This window comes from Mandrillus leucophaeus, unplaced genomic scaffold (genome assembly GCF_000951045.1).
Source record: "Mandrillus leucophaeus isolate KB7577 unplaced genomic scaffold, Mleu.le_1.0 Scaffold71, whole genome shotgun sequence".
Taxonomy (NCBI): domain Eukaryota; kingdom Metazoa; phylum Chordata; class Mammalia; order Primates; family Cercopithecidae; genus Mandrillus; species Mandrillus leucophaeus.
Window position 1 is genome coordinate 6175092 of NW_012107697.1, and position 20745 is coordinate 6195836.

A 20745-nucleotide genomic window follows, 5' to 3' on the forward strand; every position below is an offset into this window, starting at 1 on the left:
TGTAGTCCCAGCTACTCAGGAGGCTGAGGCAGGAGAATGGCGTGAACCCAGGAGGCGGAGCTTGCAGTGAGCCGAGATCGCGCCACTGCACTCCAACCTGGGCGACAGCGTGAGACTCCGTCTTAAAAAAACAAACAAACAAACAAACAAACAAACAAACAAAAAAAACAGACTAATAAATAAAGGCAATGTGTAATCCTGGTTTGGACCATGGATCATAAAAAGGACAGTATTGAAACAGATAACAAGAATTAAATGAGATAGTAATGAATTAAGTAGTAATGTTAACTTCCCAGTTTTATCTTTGTACTGTTATTATATCATATGCTAACATTTGGAGAAGTTAGGTAAAGAGGATATAGAAATTCGTTGTACTATTTTTGTAAGGCTTACATAATTTATAATAAAAAGTTTTAAAAAACTAAGCAAGAATTATGAATCATCCACTGTGTATAAGGCACTTTAACCAGAATATAATTTCTCAAGAAATATGTATCCTGTGCATTAGAGAACTTTTAACATAATATCAAGTAATTAATCAGAACATTGTCCTTCTATGAGCTAGAAATCCAGTAACTTTCTTCTTGTACATCTCACATATCTCTATCTTAATTAATTAATTAATTTGTTCATTTTTTTAAAATTAAGAAACTATGGGCTAGGCCTTATGCTGGGAACACAATAATGAATGAGTCAGACATAATTCCTACCTTCCATAAACTAAAAGTCACATGGAGATATAATTAAAGAGTCAGTTACAGTGCATAATAAGTACCATGAGGTGTTAAGTAATTTCAGGCAGCAGAATGTGGCAGTTAGCACAAATTCTAGAGCCATATTGTCTGGGTTCAAATCCGTGCTCCATCACCAGCTGTGTGATTTTGGGAAAGTTACTTAACCTCTCTATGCCTCAATTTTCTCATCTGTACAATAAAAATAATAATAGTATCTACATCATATGGTTGTTGTGAAAATTAAAGGAGTTAATTTTATAAAGTTGCACTTAGAATGGTGTCTGGTGAATCGCTTGAGCTCAGGAGTTTTGAGACCAGCCTGGGCAACATGGTGAAACCATGTCTCTACAATAAAAGAAAAAAAATTAGCTGGGCATGGTGGCATGCACTATAGTCCCAGCTACCTGGGAGGCGAAGGCTGGGGGACCAATCAAGCCTGAGAGGTCAAGGCTGCATTGAGCCGTGATAACATCACTGCACTCTAGCCTGGGTGGCAGAGCAAGACCCTGTCTCAAACAAAAAAAGGTGCTTGGCACGCAGTAAGTCTAGAAAATGAATAGGCACACATCAGTGGGGCCGGGGCGGGGGCTCTACTGTGTGAAGAAGGGGAGTCTTTAAGAAAAAAGTGCAGAGCAAGTGGCAAGTAGGCTAAGACCCAAAAGGCAGAACAGTCAGGCTTTGCGAAGGCCCGGAATTGAGACAGGCCAAAGAGATTTGCAAAACTGAAAGAGTAAGTGGCCCAAGTGATGAGTGGTGAGAAATGAAGTTAGAGATAAGTAGGGACCAGATCATACGGGGCCTTTTCAGGGGAGCAAAAGAGCCTGGACTTCACCTTTTAAGGCTGTCGGAAGCCATGGTGAGATGGAGGCAGGAGGAGCATCTCAACCCGCCCTTTCGAAAGATTTCTAAGGCAACGAAGTGGAGATTTATAGAGGAGATTCACAGCAGGCCACATGGAGCCACGAGAGGCAGGAGGCTTCTGTGGTGATCCAAAGAGGAGATGGTAACGTGCTGGACAAAGAGAAGTGGACAGATTGGAAAGATCCTTAGAAGGTTGAATCCTTCTGCTTTCCACTAAGATATGAGCACTATGAGAAGAGAATTTTTCAACAGCTTTATTGAGATGTTAGGCACGTGCCATACAATTCACCCCTTTAAAATGTACAATTGAATAGCGTTTAGTATATCCGCAGTTGGGCATCCATTGCCACAATAGATTTTAGAACATTTTTGTCAACCAGGCAAAATCCCATATCCATGGAGTAGTCACTCCATATTTCTCCCCAAACTCCCTCCGCCAAGTCCCAGGCAACCACCTGTCTACTTTCTATTTCTATACATTTGCCTATAGATATTTCATATAAATAGAGTCATACAATATGGTCTTTTGTGACTGGCTTCTTTCACTTGGCATAATGTTTTCAAGGTTCTTGTACATTGCAACATGTATCAGTACTTCATTACTTCATGGCTGACTAATATACCATTGTATGGATATACCACATTTTATTTATTCATTCAATAGTTGGACATTTGGAGCGTTGATACATTTTGGCTATTATGAAGAATACTGCTATGAACATTCATGTATGCATTTTTGTGTGGATGGGTGTTTTCATTTCTCTTGGTATATACCTAGGAGTGGAATTTCTAGGTCATATGGTAACACTATGTTTAACGTTTTGAGAAATCACAAAGTGACTGCACTATTTTACATTCCTACCAGCAGTGTATGAGGAGTTCAAATGTTTAATATCTTTGCTAACACTTATTATTAGTCTTTTTTATTGTAGCCATCTTGATTGGTGTGTAATGGTATTTCATTGTCGTTTTGGGTTGCAATTCCCTTATGGCCAATGATATTAAACATCTTTTCATATGCTTGTTTTGAAGCCTGCTTCCCAGGTTCAAGCGATTCCCCTGCCTCAGCCTCCTGAGTAGCTGGGACTACAGGTGCCTACCAACACACCCAGCTTTTTTTTGTATTTTTAATAGAGACAGGGTTTCACCATGTTGGCCAGGCTGGTCTCAAACTCCTGACCTCAGGTGATCCACCTGCCTCAGCCTCCCGAAGTGCTGGGATTACAGGTATGAGCCACTGTGCCCATCCTATGATGACTATTATGAATGCTTGAAGTAGAGCAACTGGTAATTACTGTGCATCTACTGTGTGTCAAGAGCTTTCATACATGACCTACCATGTATTCTCTTCAATCACCTTGTGTCGACAACATTTCCCTGATGAGCCAGTTTGATCACAGACAAAATGGAAATTATACTTCATTCTAAATAAATGACAAACCTCTTTCAAAGACTTACAAAACATTGTTTTTGTAATGTATTCTGGAGTTTTGCCATGATCAGTTTCAAGAATACTGGCCTACACTTTCCAGAATTTACTTATCCCCTCCCATATGTACCTGTCTTTTGTTTTCTGGCACTAATTTTTTTTTTTTTTTTTTTTTTTTTGAGATGGAGTCTCCCTCTGTTGCCCAGGCTGGAGTGCAATGGCGCGATCTCAGCTCACCGCAACCTCCGCCTCCCAGGTTCAAGTGATTCTCCCGCCTCAGCCTCTCAGGCAGCTGGAATTACAGGCGCCTGCCACCATGCTCAGCTAATTTTCGTATTTTTAGTAGAGATGGGGTTTTGCGATGTTGGCCAGGCTGGTCTTGAACTCATGACCTCAGGTGATCCACCTGCCTCAGCCTCCCAAAGTGCTGGGATTACAGGCATGAGCCACCACACCCAGCTGTCTGGCACTAATTTTGCCCACAATTTTTTTTAGCTAGAACTAACGCCATTTCCATAATCAAGTGAATTTGAGTTCACAGTTTCAGAAATACACACGACCTAGAATAAATGTCTCTGTGTCTTTCTTTCTGCGTTTCCAGCTGCCTGTTACTTTCTGTAATATCAGCTCAAAGGACACAAATGTCACTTCATAGACAACTCTTACGAGGCTCCTCAACTTCTTCCTAACATTAAGCACAGCTCGACACAAAACCGAGGGAAACTGGGCAAATTTTATTACTGGGCAAATTGTATCCACTGCCCATTTTTCCATTTCCTGAGGCCCACTGGTATTTAAATGGGGTCAACTCAGATTACCTTCAGGCATATGGGTGCAGGGCTAATTTTCTGAACTTATTTTCAGCACAATAGGGCATTCTCATTTCAAACAAAAAACCCCATCATGCTTTCTTCACCTGCTCAAAGATGCAGTCCCACCATCCCCATCTCCCTAAAAGCTTTCTGCAGCCCACTAAAAATATCCAATGTTGACAGATGCAAGCTATCAATACAGAGACTCAAGATCCCAGGGTGAGAAGTGGCCAGAGGCAAAGTCTTGATAAACAGCTCAAATTGGCTCTTACTCCACAGGTGACGCCTAGTTTATCTGGGTAATTGTAAAGGGCATTTTACAGCAAATCAATTAAATGAAAATCTTTTAAACCCTTTTTAAATGGGGGGAGGAAGGGGAGGGTGGAGAGGGCCAACCTTTGTAAGCTAACAGGTGATTTTAATTGGAACCAGCAGTGTTATACCATGTTTTTGACCCATTCGGTAAAGGCAGAAAAAGAAATCAATAAATTTCCATCAGCATTTGCCCTCCTGGAGTCTATAAGTAGAATGGAGACACGAACCCCAGTTAATGGCTTCATCAAGCACCTCACTGATTCTCTAACAGAATTAAATAGGTTGCAGGTCTCTCCCCGTTGTCCTCTGCATTGAGATTCAAAATACCCCAGTCTGCTGGGTGCTCCTAGGTGACACATGAGGTACTATCCTCCTCATTACAAGCACAACTAACCACCCCCAGGCCCAACCATGACAGCCCTCCTGAAGCAGTCCTGTCTCAGAGATGGGAATGCACGCACTGACTCTTTATTAAAAGCAAAACACAGGAGCTCCATGTTTTACTCCTGGAAATAGATCTATGGAGAATCCACAGGGCCTAACAGTTGGGCAGCTTGACTTCAGTCACATGTTAGTTGTGTAACCTTGGGTAAATTACTTAAACTTTCTAACCTGCCGTTCCCTCATCTTTATACAGGGGAATAATGATGCCAACTCTCATTGGCTTGTTTTGAGATTAAATGTTGTTGTGTGTCAATATACTTAAAGGTACATCCAAAGATTTGAATAGGCAGTTTACAGCAGACAAAAATTAAAATGGCATCCAACACACGAGAAGATACACTATCTCACTCATAATAACAGCAATGCCAAATAAAACCATACTGAGATGCTACTTTTCATCTGTCACTGGCAAAAATCCCATGATTTGAGAGTATATTCTATTGATGAAGTGATGGGGAAACAGGCACTCATTCATTGTTGAGGACTCAAAACAGGATCACCTATTAGAATGGAATTTGTAAATATCTGAAAAAATTATATATGCATTTACCCATTGAGCCAGAAATCTAGGAATCTATCCCAAGATACAGGAGCAAAAATTCAAAATGACTTATATGCATGTTAAATCTCTGTACCATTATTTATAATTGCAAATGTATGGAAATAATTCAAATGTCTATCAACAACTAGTTGAATAAAATAGGATTACATGGATGCAGGGGAATACTCTGAAGCTATAAAAGGTAATGAGATAGAGCTGTATATGCTGATGGTGAGTGGCATCCAGGATATATTAAGTGAAAAAAGGATGTGGAATGTATAAAGAGAGACAGAAAGAATCATACCTTTTGTGTAAAAAAAGAGAAAACAAGTATAAATACACATATGTGTTTGCTTATATTCACAAAAAGAAACATTGGAAAAATTTTTTAAAACTAATAAAAGTTGAGAAGGATCAGCAGGAATATAGTTAGAAGCAAGATTTCTTTTTCTCTTTTTTTTTTTTTTTTTTTGAGACGGAGTCTCACTCTGTCACCCAGGCTGAAGTGCAGTGGTGCAATCTTGGCTCACTGCAACCTCCGCCTCCTGGGCTCAAGCGATTCTCCTTCCTCAGGAGTAGCTGAGATTATAGGCATGTGCCACCACATCCAGCTAAATTTTGTATTTTAATAGAGATAGGGTTTCACCACATTGGCCAGGCTGGTCTCGAACTCTTGACCTCAAGCGATCTGCCCACTTCGGCCTCCCAAAGTGCTGGGATTATAGGTGTGAGCCACCGCGCCTGGCCACAAGATTTCTTTAAACGTACTTTATATAAATTTGATTTTGGAAACATAGAAACATTTTCTATGTTCAAATATTTTATTACATTTAAAAAGTAATCCCTGAACTTTAAAAATGAAAAAAAAATTTACTATGAATTAATTGAATATGTAAACCCTCAGGGAAAAGAATTATTTCAAGTGACTTTAGATCACAGTAATAGAGGAATATATTCTAAACACAAATGAGGCGAGGTGTGGTGACTTGTACCTGTGATCCCAACCCTTTCTCCACTGAGGCAAGAGGATCACTTGCTTGAGGCCAGGAGTTCAAGATCAGCCTGGGCAACATAGCAAGACCACAGTCTCCACAAAATAGTAATAATAATAATAAATTAGCCAGTCGGGGTGGCTGAGGTGGGAGGATCATTTGAGCCCAACAGTTTGAGGCTGCAGTAGGCTGTGACTGCACCACTGCACTCCAGCATGGCCAACAGAATGAGACCCTGACTCTTAAAAAATTCTTTTAGGCCGGGTGCCATGGCTCACAGCTGTAATGTCAGCATTTTGGGAGACCGAGGCAGGCGGATCACCTGAGGTCGGGAGTTCGAGATCAGCCTGACCAACATGGAAAAACCATGTCTCTACTAAAAATACAAAATTAGCCAAGCATGGTGGTGCATGCCTGTAATCCCAGCTACTCAGGAGGCTGAGGCAGGGGAATCGCTTGAACCCAGGAGACGGAGGTTATGGTGAGCCGAGATTGCGCCATTGCACTCCTGCCTGGGCAATAAGAGCAAAACTCCGTCTCAAAAAAAACAAAAAAAACAAAAATCACAAAATTTATACTTTATTTGGTAGCTTAATTGTAGTCATAATATTTGTTTTATTGCTTTAAAACTATTTTATGGCCAGGCACGCTGACTCACACCTGTAATCCCAGCACTTTGGGAGGCCGAGGTGGGCAGATCAAGAGCTCAGGGGATCGAGACCATCCTAGCCGACATGGTGAAGCCCTAGCTCTACTAAAATACAAAAAATTAGCTGGGCATTGTGGTGCATGCCTGTAATCCCAGCTACTTGGGAGCCTGAGGCAGGGGAATCACTTGAACCCAGCAGATGGATGTTGCAGTGAGCCAAGATCGCACCACTGCAGTAAGTAGTAGTAATGTCAGGAACCAAGATTTTCTTTTTTTTCGAGACGGAGTCTCTCTGTGTCGCCCAGGCTGGAGTGCAGTGGTGTGATCTCGGCTCACTGCAAGCTCCGCCTCCCGGGTTCACGCCATTCTCCCGCCTCAGCCTCTGGAGTAGCTGGGACTACAGGCGCCCGCCACCACGCCCGGCTAGTTTTTTGTATTTTTAGTAGAGACAGGGTTTCACCGTGTTAGCCAGGATGGTCTCGATCTCCTGACCTCGTGATCCACCCGCCTCGGCCTCCCAAAGTGCTGGGATTACAGGCTTGAGCCACTGCGCCCGGCCAAGATTTTCAATGTAAGAAAAAAGACATAAAGGATAAATTTTAAAATGTTAAGTAAAGATCTTGGCAAATAAAAAGAGATGATGTAGTAAATCTTAACTTTTTGTTTTTGTTTTTGTTTTTTGGAAAGAGACTCTCCACATGGGGAGGGTGCCTGACCAAGGGGTCCAGAACACCCTGAGTTTCTTCCTTTGGCTTGGGGTTCTGTTAGATGGTCTTAGCTAAAAGCAACAGAAATAGGTACTCATTGACTTGAGTGGAAAAAAATGACTTATTAGGAAAAACCACCTGTTAGGAGCGTAGCCAGAGAATCAAAGGAAGTGCCAAACCATCACGCCCCATGGGAGGGCCCCGCGAACTGTTTTAGTCATCTATTGCAGCATCACAAAACACAGCCGGTTAATACAACAGCAGTGTCCTGTTTCTCAGAACTGTGTGGAGGGATTGGCTAGAAGTTCTTCTGTTGGTTTCTTCTGAACTCACTCACGTGACAACATCCAGCTGGTGGAGAGCCTGGGGCAGGACTCAGCTGGGAAAGCTGTGAAGATGGGGCCATTCTCTCCACGTGGTCTTTTATCCTCTAGGAGGTTAAACTGGGCTTTTTCCCATCATACCGTGGGCAATGGTCCAAGAGAGTAGGAACTGCAAGGCCCATCCTGGCAGCCGTGCAGCATCGCTCCCACCACGCTCTGCTGGCCAAAGAACATCATCAGGACATCCCAGATTCAAGTGTTCATACTTCACCTTTTAATAGGAAAGGCCACAAATAATTTGTATCTGCTTTTAATCAGCCAAAGTCCATCTATAAACAGTGGTTGTCATTGGTAACAATGATTGGCAGCTCCTTCCATCAAGAAGTAGACCCCTTGAATCTGGACCAGTCTTGCCTCATGTTTTAAATCATAGAATGCTGGAAATGACATGGGCCACAGCATCCCAGAAAGGCCGTATCCTCTCCCTCCTGGAACACTGCCTTTGCCATGTGAAAAAGTCTGATCTAGACTCCAGTAGGATGCAAGACCACCTGGAAAGAAAGCTACGCCAGGCTCCCAGCAAAGCTCAGCTCACAGTCAACACCACATGAATGTATCTACATGAGTTTGCCCACAACAGGCCAGAGGAAGAACCACCCAACCAACTCACAGAATCATGAGCATTAAGTTGTGGTTTCAAGCCATTACATTTTGGGGTAGTTTGTCACACAGCAATAGACAACTACCTCCGGGGCTCTCAGCATCAGGAATTGTGCAAAGTCTCTCTGAATTTGTCATTAACATAACTGCTCCTAAGTCTGGTGCCCTGGCCTCTTGGCTGTAAGATTGCCAACTCTAAGTTAAGAGTCTACTTCTGAACCAACTAGCTACGGCAGAAAAGTGAGGGGCTGAGTCACTTAGCACAGACAGAGGTCCTGAGGGTCACCCAAGCTGATATCTCCTGTTACCTCCACACTGCATCCCAAGGAGTCTGCTATTTATGATCTCAATCTTCAAAACCCCAGCCCATTTCTCCACATCCTTGCCAACGTGTATATTATCTTTCATCTTTTTGATACTGCCATTCTGACATGTGTGAGGTAAGAACTCATTGTGCTTTTAATTTTTATTCTCCTAATGATTAGTGATGTTGAACATTTTCTCATCTATTAGTTGGCATTTGTATTTGTTTGTTTGTTTGAGATGGAGTCTCACTCCATCACCAGGCTGGAGTGCAGTGGCACCATCTGGGCTCACTGCAACCTCTGCCTCCTGGGTTCAAGTGATTCTCCTGCCTCAGTCTCCCCAGTAGCTGGGATTACAGGCGTGCACCACCGTGTCCAGCTAAGTTTTTGGATTTTTTAGTAGAGATGGGGTTTTACTATGTTGGCCAGGCTGGTCTCAAACTGCTGACCTCAGGCGATCCACCTGCCTCGCCCTCCCAAAATGCTGGGATTACAGGCGTGAGCCACTGCGCTCATCCTGTTTTCTTCTGAGAAATGTCTATTAAGCTCCTTTGCCCATTTTTTAATGGGAACCCTTCTCCACTCTTGGCGGGAATGTAAGCTAGTACAGCCATTATGGAAAATTGTATGAAGGTTCCTCAAAAAAACTAAAAATAAAATTGCCATATGATCCAGAAATCCCACATCTGAGTATATATCCCAAGGACTTGAAATCAGTATGTTTGCTCTTCTGGGAACATTGTCTAGAGGCATTCGAAATGGCCCACCATTTGACATACTGCCGTAGGCTTTCCTACAATTCAGCCTCTAACAAAACTAGGCTGTCCCAAACACCTAGTAATAGAATTGTTTACCTTTATACCAGGAAGGTTGGGAAAGCACCAAAATCTGCATGTGGGCATGTGTCCAGGCAGACTTCATTTTGAAGTTTGTGCTGTGAGATCTAAAGTTCTTATGAGATTGCCCCAAACAAAAAAACATGTCAGCAGGGCCTGTGGTGGTTTTGTGTGTGCTAGATGTGTTCATGACAGGATCAAGAGTGCTTTCCTTATCAAGAAGTGGAAAACCATTGTGAAAGTGTTGATGGCACAAGCACAGTCAGAAAGCTAAGTAAAAAATGAAGCTTACAGCCGAGTATGGTGGCTCACGCCTGTAATCTCAGCACTTTGGGAGGCCAAGCTGGGCGGATCACCTGAGGTCAGGAGTTTAAGACAAGCCTGGCCAACATGGTGAAACTCCGTCTCCACTAAAAATACAAAAATTAGCCTGGCATGGTGGCACACACCTGTAATCCCAGCTACTTGGAAGGCTGAGGCAGGAGAATCATTTGAACCCAGGAGGTAGAGGTTGCAGTGAGATCATGCCACTGCACTCCATCCTGGGTGACAGAGTGAGACTCTGTCTCAAAAAAAAAAAAAAAAAAAAAAAAAAAACAGGGCATGGTGGCTCATGCCTGTAATTCCAGCATTTTGGGAGGCTAAGGCGGGTGGATCACCTGAGGTCAGGAGTTTGAGACCAGCCTGGCCAACCATGGCCACATGCCTTCTTTCATTTAATCCTTGCCATAATCCCATGAGGCAAGCTACATTTTATTCCCATTAACAAATGAGGAGACTATTCTCTCTGACTCTTTGATCCATCATAATATTAAGCACCATGCAGTACAGTCTCCCTATATAGAACTTACCCTATGGAGAGTTTGTATGTTTGTTTGCTTTTTTGAGACAGAGTCTCACTCTGTTGCCCACGCTGGAATGCAGAGGGGCAATATTGGCTCACTGCAACCTCTGTCTCCCGGGGTCAAGCAATTCCCCTGCCTCAGCCTCCTGAGCAGCTGGGATTACAGGCATGTGCCACTACACCTGGCCATATTTTTTGTATTTTTAGTAGAGATGGGGCTTTGCCATGTTGCCCAGGCTGGTCTCAAACTCCTGACCTCAAGTTGGCAAATAGTGTTTTATAAATGCTGGTTATTAATAAGTAACTAAGAACAATTTTTTTCAAGAAGTTCACCTTTGTACCCTCAGAATCTATCATGTTGCCTAGCACCTATTAGGGATTCAATAAATGTTTACCAGGCTAGGCACGGTGGCTTACGCCTGTAATCCCAGCACTTTGGGAGGCCAAGGCGGGTGGATCACTTGAGGTCAGGAGTTTGAGACCAGCCTGGCCAACATGGTGAAACCCTGTCTCTACTAAAAATACAAAGAAAAAAAAAAATAGCCAGGCATAGTGGCATGTGCCTGTAATCCCAGTTCCACAGGAAGCTGGGGCAGGAGAATCGCTTGAACCTGGGAGGCAGAGGTTGCAGTGAGGGGAGATCATGCCACTGCACTCCAGCCTGGGTGACAGAGCGAGACTCTGTCATTAAAAAAAAAAAAAAAAAAGAAAGAAAGAAAGAAAAAAAAAGAAATTCACCAAATGAGTCACTGTATCCGGGGGTCAGGAAGCATGAGGACACCCAGCAATGAAGTCATTTGCCCAAGGTCACCATGCCACATGGCCACTTCGAAGCAGACCTTATAAATCTCTACAGTGTGGGTGCCCTGTAAGTCTCTTGTGCCCTAAGTGTTTAGATCGTACCTGACTGAGCATAAGTCTTGGGGAGAAAGATTCAATCAAAGTTCCAAATCTGATTCTATTCCAGCCAGAGCTGAGTGAGTGTCTGTCTCTCCTTTTCCCTGGGCCTGTCACAATCTCAACAAATAGGCTTTTAAATTAAGTAGTGATTTGGAATGTAAGTGAGTGCATTTAAGATGATAAGAGACGGAGAGATCCTAATGGCTGAAATATTTGTCATATCACAAGTAAACGGAGTGTTTCGGGGAGTCACTAATGTAACTAATTTTTTCCAAATCCTCCTCTGCTCTGTGTGGGAAGATGAGGTCAGTGCAGGTTGAACCAGCCCGCAGCAAGCAGCTGCCGGGGGACTGAAGAGAATACTGATGGATGGCTGAGGCGCCCGGACAGTTCGCCTCAGGAAACCAGAGCCCACTTGTTCAAATTAAGCTATGGATGCCCAACAACCGGTGGCAGGCTGCTGCGAATGAAAAGGTGGGGAAATGAATGCACAGCCCAGCCCGCCTCCCCCACAGAGAGTGGAGCTGTGCTGCGGGTTTGGGCTTGGCCCCTGTGCTGGGGGGTGTCTAAAAGGAAGCTGGAAATAATCTAATGCAACTAACTCCCTCCTTCTCACATCCTGACACCCCATTCTTGAATCTCCTCTGCAGCAAGCCCAAATCATTTTAGTCAGACCTCTTCTTGTAGCTCCTGGAGCCTGGGATCTCACTACCTCCATGGCAGCCCACTTTCCTTGGCAGAGCCCAGAGGTCTCCTCTACTGCAGCCAGGAGCACATTCTGCCTGTGTTAGCAGTGAACTGACAGTTGTAGAATATGCGAATATTCGGCACTCACTGTCCAAAACGAATAGCCCCCTCAGTTAGGCTTGGTGTCTCAAGTGTTTAGGCTTACAGCCAAAACCCAAGTTCCAGTCTTTTATTTATTTATTTATGAATTTTAAGTTGTCTATTTATTATTTATTTTTCATCTTTATATTTATTTATTTTTGAGAAGGAGTCTCGCTCTGTCGCCCAGCCTGCAGTGCAGTGGTGCGATCTGGCTCGCTGCAACCTCTGCCTCCCGACCAAGTCCCATCACCAAATTTTCTGGGCAGCCTTCAGGTGGAAAAAATACCTGGCTGAGATGCTTTCTTGGTTTGTGAAAATGGGAATGACATTTGCACCATGGCTTTTCACAATGACAAGTGTTGGTGGAAAGAGAGAAGTGGTCATTTCACCTGAACCTCACATTAATTTGGGGCCTCAAGTTTAGATTTTGACATTATCTTAAAATAAATACACATTCAGGCCAAGCGCGGTGGCTCACACCTGTAATCCCAGCACTTTGGGAGGCCGAAGTTCCCCAAACCCTCCCATGTTTGGGAGGTTGGTCAGAAATTCAAGACCAGCCTGGCCAAACATGGCAAAACCCCATCTCTACTAAAAATACAAAAAAATGAGCCAGGTGTGGTGGCACGCGTTTGTAATCCCAGCTATTCAGGAGGCCGAGGCACACGAATCACTGAACCCAGGAGGTGGAGTTGCAGTGAGTCAAGATTGTGCCATTGTACTCCAGCCTGGGCCACAGGGTGAGACTCTGTCTCAAACACACACACACACACACACACACACACACACACACACACACTCGGCCGAAGAGAAATACTGATAAGACTAAAAGGAGATGATCAGCCGGGAGCAGTGGCTCATGCCTATAATCCCAGCACTTTGGGAGGCTGAGACCAGTGACTTGCTTGAGCCCAAGAGTTCCAGACCAACCTAAGCCACATGTCAAAATCCCATCTCAATTAAAAAAAAAAAAGGAGATGTTCGTCATTGGAAATGTATGAGTCATTTTTGGGCCACCCCTTCTGTAGTGCACACTAATAGGATTTTTAAAATACATTTTTGTCTAGGACAACTATTTAGCATTGCATTTTTTAGGTTGTTTGTTTATTTGTTTTAAGACAGGGTCTCATTCTGTCATCCAGGCTGGAGTGCAGTGGTACAATCACAGCTGACTGTGGCCTTGACTTCCTGGGCTCAAGCCATCCTTTCACCTCAGCCTCCCAAGTACCTGGTGCTATAGGCACATGCCACCACATTTGGCTAATTTTTTAAACTTTTTGTAGAGATGGGCTCCCACTACGCTGAACTCCTGGGCTCAAGTGATCCTCCTGCCTGGGCCTCTCAAAATCCTGGGATTACAGGCAGGAGACACCACATTTGATCAGCATTGCATTTTTGCTTACTTTTAAAAAATTTTTTTGTAGAGATGGGATCTGGTTTTCTGCCCAGGCTAGTCTCAAACTCCTGACTTCAAGTGATCCTCCTGCCTCTTTCTCCTAAATTGCTGAGATTACAGGCGTGAACCACCATACCTGGCCAGCATTGCAATTTTAAAAAGCATTCACTCTTCAGAGAAATGTGAGAAAAAAAGCAAGAAAAATAAATAAGTAAATAATATAAAAGCATTCACTCATTAAATATAAAGTTTTAAATATATCACAATTTTTATAATCTTGATTTGACATTTCTTAATATCTTAAGAGCCTTAAAAAATGTAAATATTCCAGGTTTCTGTCTAAGAGGTTCTGTCCTTGCCTCCTTGTAACATTATTGTTGCAATTAAATAAGATTAGAAATGTAAAATCAAGCCAGGCATGGTGGCTCACGCCTGTAATCCCAACACTTTGGGAGGCTGAGGCAGGTGGATCACCTGATGTCAGGAGTTCGAGATCAGCCTGGCCAACATGGTGAAACCCCGTCTCTACTAAAAATACAAAAATTGGCTGGGCATGATGGTGCACGCCTATAGTCCCAGCTACTTGGGAGGCTAAGGTAGGAGAATCACTTGAACCCAGGAGGAAGAGGTTGCAGTGAGCCGAGATCCCGCCATTGTACTCTAGCCTGGATGACAGAGCAAGACTCTGTCTCAAAAAAAAAAGAAAAAAAAAAGAAATATAAAATCAGTTTGTCACAAAAAGGTTCTGTATATTATATAAGGTATTTAGAATAGTCAAATTCATAGAAACAAAAAGTAGCATGGTAATTGCCAGGGCCTTGAGGGTGGGGAAACTGATAATCTGTTTAATGGGTATAGAGTTTCCATTCTGCAAGATGAAAAAGTTCTGGAGATGGCTTGCACAATGATGTATATACTTAACACTACTGAACTGTACACTTACAAATGATTAAGATGGTAAATTGTATGTTATATGTGTTCTACCACAGTTAAATTTTGTTAATCTTAAACATTGTTTTAAGTTGTCTATAAATAGTTGCTACTGCTATTTTTTATTAATACTACTAACAGTAATTATATACTATCTTTCCTTAAATATGTATTGAGTGTTCACTATGTGTCAGGTGCTGTGTAGACCCTAGAGAGCTTTTTCACTTAGATGGTGAATAAATATAGTATGATGGCCAGGCACAGTGGCTCATGTCTATAACCCCAACACTTTCGGAGGCCAAGGTGGGAGGATTACTTAAGGCCAGAATTTTGAGGAGACCAGCCTAGACAACGTAGTGAGACCATATCTCTGCAAAAAAGAATTAATTAAAAACTTAGCCAAGTGTAGTGGCACACACCTGTAGTCCCAACTACTTGGGAGGCTAAGTAAGGCAAGAAAATTGCTTGAGCCTAGGAATTTGAGGCAACAGTGAGCCATGATCAATGGCGCCACCAAACTTCTGCCTGGATGACAGAGCGAGCCCTTGTCTCTAAAAAAAAAGAAAAGAGGGTCGGGCACAGTGGCTCGCGCCTGTAATCCCAGCACTTTGGGAGGCCGAGGCAGGTGGATTGCTTGAGCTCAGGAGTTCAAGACCAGCCTGGGCAACATAGCAAAAACCTGTCTCTACAAAAAATACAAAAAAAAGAAAAAGAAAAAGAAAAAGTAACCAGGTGTGGTGGTACAAACCTATAGTCCCAGCTACTCAGGAGGCTGAGGTAGGAAGATCACTTGAGCCTGGGAGGTAGAGGTTGCAGTGAGCTGAGATCATACAACCACACTCCAGCCTGGGTGACAGAGTCAGACCCTGTCTCAAAGAAATAAAATAAAATAAAATAAAATGAAATAAAATAAAATAAAATAAAATAAACATATGCAAGATTTCTTTATTTTAAACTACAAAACACTGCTGACAGAAATTTTAAAAGACCTAAATAAAAGGAGAGAGATGCCATATTTGTGGATTCAGACTCAATTTTGTTAAGAGGTAAACTCAATTTGATCTAATAGAGTCATTAAAATCCTAAGAATAAGTCAAATCGGTTATTTTTGTGGAAATGGAGTTGATTTTTAAGAATGATGTGAAAAAGCAAAGATCTAGAAGAACTGAAGCAATCTTCAAAAAGCAAAACAGCTGGACGTGGTAGCGCACGCCTGTAATCCCAGCACTTTGGGAGGCCTAGGCAGGCAGATTGTTTGATGTCAGCAGTTCAAGACTGGCCTGGCCAACATGGTGAAACCCCGTCTACACTAAAAATACAAAAATTAAGCTGGGCACGGTGGGAGGCGCCTGTAATCCCAGCTACTGGGGAGGCTGAGGCAGGAGAATCACTTGAACCCAGGAAGTGGAGGTTACAGTGAGCCAACATTTGTGCCACTGCACTCTAGCCCGGGTGACAGAGCAAGACTCCATCTCAAACAACAACAACAACACAAAAAAAAGCACACCAAAGTTGGAGAACTCATTATCTTACTTTAAGACTTACTATAAAGCTTAATAATCAAACTTAAACACAAATATTAACAAATATAACTGTTCTAGTTATTTATTATTGTGTAACGAACTACCCTAAAATAGTGGCTTAAAAACAATAACATGGCCAGGCACAGTGGCTCATGCCTGTAATCCTAGCACTTAGGAGGTAAAGGTGGGAGGATTGCTGAAGGCCAGGAGTTCAAGACCAGCCTGGGCAATATAGCAAGACCCAATCTCTGCCAAATATGAACTAGCAAAAAAAAATAGCCAGGAGTGGTGGTGCATGCCTATAGCCCTAGCTACTTGGGAGGCTGAGGCCAGAAGATTGCTTGAATCCCGGAGTTTGAAGCTGCAGCAAGCTATGATCACCGCTGTACTCCAGCCCAGGTGACAGAGGGAGACTGTGTCAAACAAACAAAACCCAATAACATTTATTTTGCTCATGAACCTGGGGGCTGACTAGGCTCAGCTGAACAGTTCTCATTTGGTTTCTGCCATGAACATGCAGTCAGCTGGTGGCTGGGACTGGAGTCATCTCTAAGGCGTCCTCACTCACATATCTGGCACCCAAGCCAGGACCCACTCAAACAGCTGGGGCTGGAACAGCTGAGGCCCCTCAAGCCCCTCCTCTCTATGTACCCTTTCCAAATATGGGCCTCAAGGAGACCAGAAGTCCTACAAGGCAGCTGTAGGAACAGTGAACATCCAGAGAGCCAGGTGGAAATAACATGGCTTTAATAATCTACACTTGGAAGTTACCCAGAATCACTTTCTCCTCATTCTATCCATTAGGAGTCAGTGCCTGAGGACAGTCCATATTCAAAGGGAGAGGAATTAGACTCTGCACATAAAAAAAAAAAAAAAAAAAAGGGCATGGTGGCTCATGTCTGTAATCCCAGCACTTTGGGAGGCCGAGGTGGGTGGATCACAAGGTCAGGAGATTGAAACCATCTTGGCTAACACGGTGAAACCCCATCTCTACTGAAAAAAAAAAAAAAAAGTAGCTGGGCGTGGTGGCGGGTGCCTGTAGTTCCAGCTAATCGGGAGGCTGAGGCAGGAGAATCGCTTGAACCTGGGAGGCGGAGGCTGCAGTGAGTCAACATGCCACTGCACTCCAGCCTGGGTGACAGAGTGAGACTATGTCTCAAAAAAAAAAAAAAAAAAAAAAGCCAGGTGCAGTGGCTCACTCCTATAACCCCAGCATTTTGGGAGGCCGACGCTGGTGGATCACCTGAAGTTAGGGGTTCAAGAACAGCCTGGTGAAACCTGTCTCTACTGAAAATACAAAAATTAGCTGGGCGTGGTGGTGCATGCCTATAATCCCAGCTAGTCAGGAAGCTGAGGCAGGAGAATCGCTTGAACCCAGGAGGCAGAGGTTGTAGTGAGCTGAGATTGCACCACTGCACTCCAGCCTGGGCGACAGAGCGAGACTCCATCACACACACACACACACACACACACACACACACACACAGACAAAAGGCAGACATGTTTCTAAACCTCTCTGGGAACCAAAGAAATGAAGAGCCTGAAATAAAAATCACTGTTGGTCTAAATGAAATTTTGGTCCAAACAAGAAGGCACCTGGTAAAATGGTGGGAAATGCACCTGAGACTCTTTTTGAGCTTTCCTAAGGCTCCAGGTGAGATTTATCCACAGTGGGAGGTGGGTGAGAAGGCAAGAAACCTGAGTGAGGGCTGGAACTTTTCCCCACCCCATATAAAGTCTGAGCCTTACTTGACTGGATGAGGTTGTGCCGTCTGGCCTTTGCTTCTGTGCTTTTGGAACATGCTGTTCCCACTGACTGGGCTGCCATTCCTCTCTCTCATCTAGCCATCTCCTGTTCATTCTTCGGGCTCAGCTTAAGCATTTGCTCCTCCAGGAAGCCTCCCTCCATCCTCAATCCTGGGTCAAGTGCTTCTTCCACTGGATTTTGTAAGTCCCTGTCCTCTGCCCTTTCTCAATGCTCATTGGTGTCTGTCTCATTGCTGCATATTTACATGTTCATCCCTTTTCCTCTTACTAAAGTTTAAGCTTCTTGAGGGCACAAGGCAGTGTTTTGTACTCCTCTGTATCCATAGCACCCTAGTAAAGGTGATGGGTGATTTAAGCGAGAGGATGGAATATTCCTGAGCTATGTCAGGACTCAAAGCCGCACAAGGAAGCAGCTGCAAGATCTCTCACTTTGTCCCGAGGTCTCCTGCGTCACCTCCCTGCACAGGCAAACCAGAGCTGCGCAAAGCACATCTGACGGCGTGATGAGTAGTTCCTTAGTGGGAGTAGCCAACACTGCAGTCTGCTCAACCGCGGCCTCCCCTCCAATATCCCCAAATCGGCCAACTCCTCTTCCCAGTTCCTCTCTGGGAGTAGACCGACCTGCTTCCCACTAAAACCACAGACGCGATAATAGGAGGAAAAAAAATAAGAGTTGAGAGTAGGACAATTGGTGGCAATGAGATGAACACAGATTAATGATGCAGACCTCGCCCTGGCCTCCCCAGCCTAAGCTGGGGAAAGTTCATAGTTGATACCCATTAAAGGGCTTAATGAAATAATTATAATTCACACCCCAGAACATCAGAGAATCAATACTGGGGAACTTTGAGCCACTCTGGGGGTGGCACCCCACTGGCTGCACAGTTCAGCGCAGCAGGCAGAGCTGGTGGAAGTAAATGCAGTTGACACGGAAGTTGCATTAAAAGAGGGCAATAATAGATTAAAAGCTGCCGGGATCCTGGCGACTGGCCGTCGATATCCTTTATTCCCTATCTCGCCCCAATTGTGCCCCCTCTGTGCGCTATTAGCCCAAATCGATAGGCTGTCAATTGACATCACTGGCTACAGCATTAATGCAAGCTCACAAAAGAAGCCCGAGCCTAGATTATCACTTCTCTCGCTTCCAAATTACCACATAATGCAGGCCACGGGCAGCTTGTGACATGTTAACACTATACACGATTTGTTGGGATTGGACTAAACATTTCATAGCTAAAGATTTCATCAGAGGCTTGATGACAGGAATAAACTGCTGCCCATGGGGAAATCACTGGAAATAATAGAATTAGGCATTGTTAGAGAATCCGGAGGGATGTTGGAGGGACGAGGAAGGATGTCGGGGAGCAGGACCTACAGCTGGTGTCCTGCTGTGGGAGCAGCTTCAGGGAAAGAGATGGCAATTAAAAGGCCTTTTTGTTCGTCCCACTAAAGAACAGGTATTTGGATCTTGTCTAGGGCTTACTTACTTTGTATTTTTGTGCAAAAGTTGGGAAGGGAATTTCTCCTCAATGATAACAGGGAATATAACTGCTGTGGGTCAAATTGTGTCCTTTTTCCCTGCGGCCCACCCAAATATGTTGAAGTCCTAATCCCCAGAACCTCAGAATGTGACCTTCCTTATTTGGAAATGGGGGTCTCTTACAGAAGTAATCAAGTTATAATGAGGTGCAGTAGGACATGTGTTCCTATAGAAAGGGGAAATTTGGGCCGGGCATGGTGGCTCATGCCTGTAATCTCAGCACTTTGGGAGGCCGAAGCAGGCAGATCGCTTTGAGCTCAGGAGTTTGAGACCAGCCTGGGCAACATGAAGAAACCCAGTCTCTACAGAAAAAAACTGTTTTAAATTAGCCACATGTGGTGTCTCACGTCTATAGTCCCAGCTACTTTAGGGGGCTGAGGCTAGAGAATTGCTTGAGCCTGGGAAGCAGAGGTTGCAGTCAGCCGAGACTGTGCCACTGCACTCCACCCTGGGCAACAGAGTGAGACCCTGTCTCAAAAAAAGGAGGTGGGGAGCAGGAATCTGGACACAGAGACAGACAGGTACAGAGAGATGACGTGAACACACACAGAAAGTAGACGGCCATGTGACTGGAGTGATGCAAGAAACACCCGAAGCTACCAGAAGCTCATAGAGAGGCATCGGACAGTTCCCTCCCTCGTGCCTTTAAAGGAAGCAAGGCCCTACTGACACCTTGATGTCAGGCCTCTAGTTGCCAGTAGATTTCTGTTGTTTTAAGCTACACAGTTGTTGGAACTTCACTACAGCAACCTTAGGAAACAATACTAATTATTATAATCTAATTAATAGTGATAATAGCCCCGATTTATTGAGCACTCTGAGAGTCTGACACAGAGACTGGCTAATTTCATCCTCATAACAAACTAATGGTTGAGTATTATGACCCCCATTTCTTTTTTACTTTTTTTTTTAAGACAGAGTTCCACTCTTGTTGCCCTGGAGTGCAGTGGCACCATCTCGGCTCACCAACCTCTGCCTCCTGGGTTCAAGCAATTCTCCTGCCTCAGCCTCCCAAGAAGCTGGGATTACAGACATGCACCACCACACCTGGCTAATTTTGTATTTTTAGTAGAGACAGGGTTTAATCCATGTTGGTCAGGCTGGTCTCTAACTCCCAACCTCAGGTGATCCACCTCCCTGAGCCTCCCAAAGTGCTGGGATTACAGGCGTGAGCCACCATGCCCAGCCTATTTTAATTTTTTTTTAAGTACAATTTCCACTGTACCTTTCTCTAGAGAATAATCTGTCTTCAGTCTCTTTTTTTTTTTTTTTGAGACTGAGTCTTGTTCTGTGCCCAGGCTGGAGTGTAGTGGTGTGATCTCGGCTCACTGCAAGCTCCGCCTCCCGGGTTCATGCCATTCTCCTGCCTCAGCCTCCTGAGTAGCTGGGACTACAGGCGCTCACCACCA

At 44.0% G+C, this 20745-nt stretch overlaps 1 pseudogene; it reads left to right on the forward strand.

The window, feature by feature from the left end:
* The first annotated feature begins 9530 nt into the window (after positions 1-9530).
* LOC105528304 lies at positions 9531-9882 on the forward strand (annotated as a pseudogene).
* The last annotated feature ends 10863 nt before the right edge of the window (positions 9883-20745 follow it).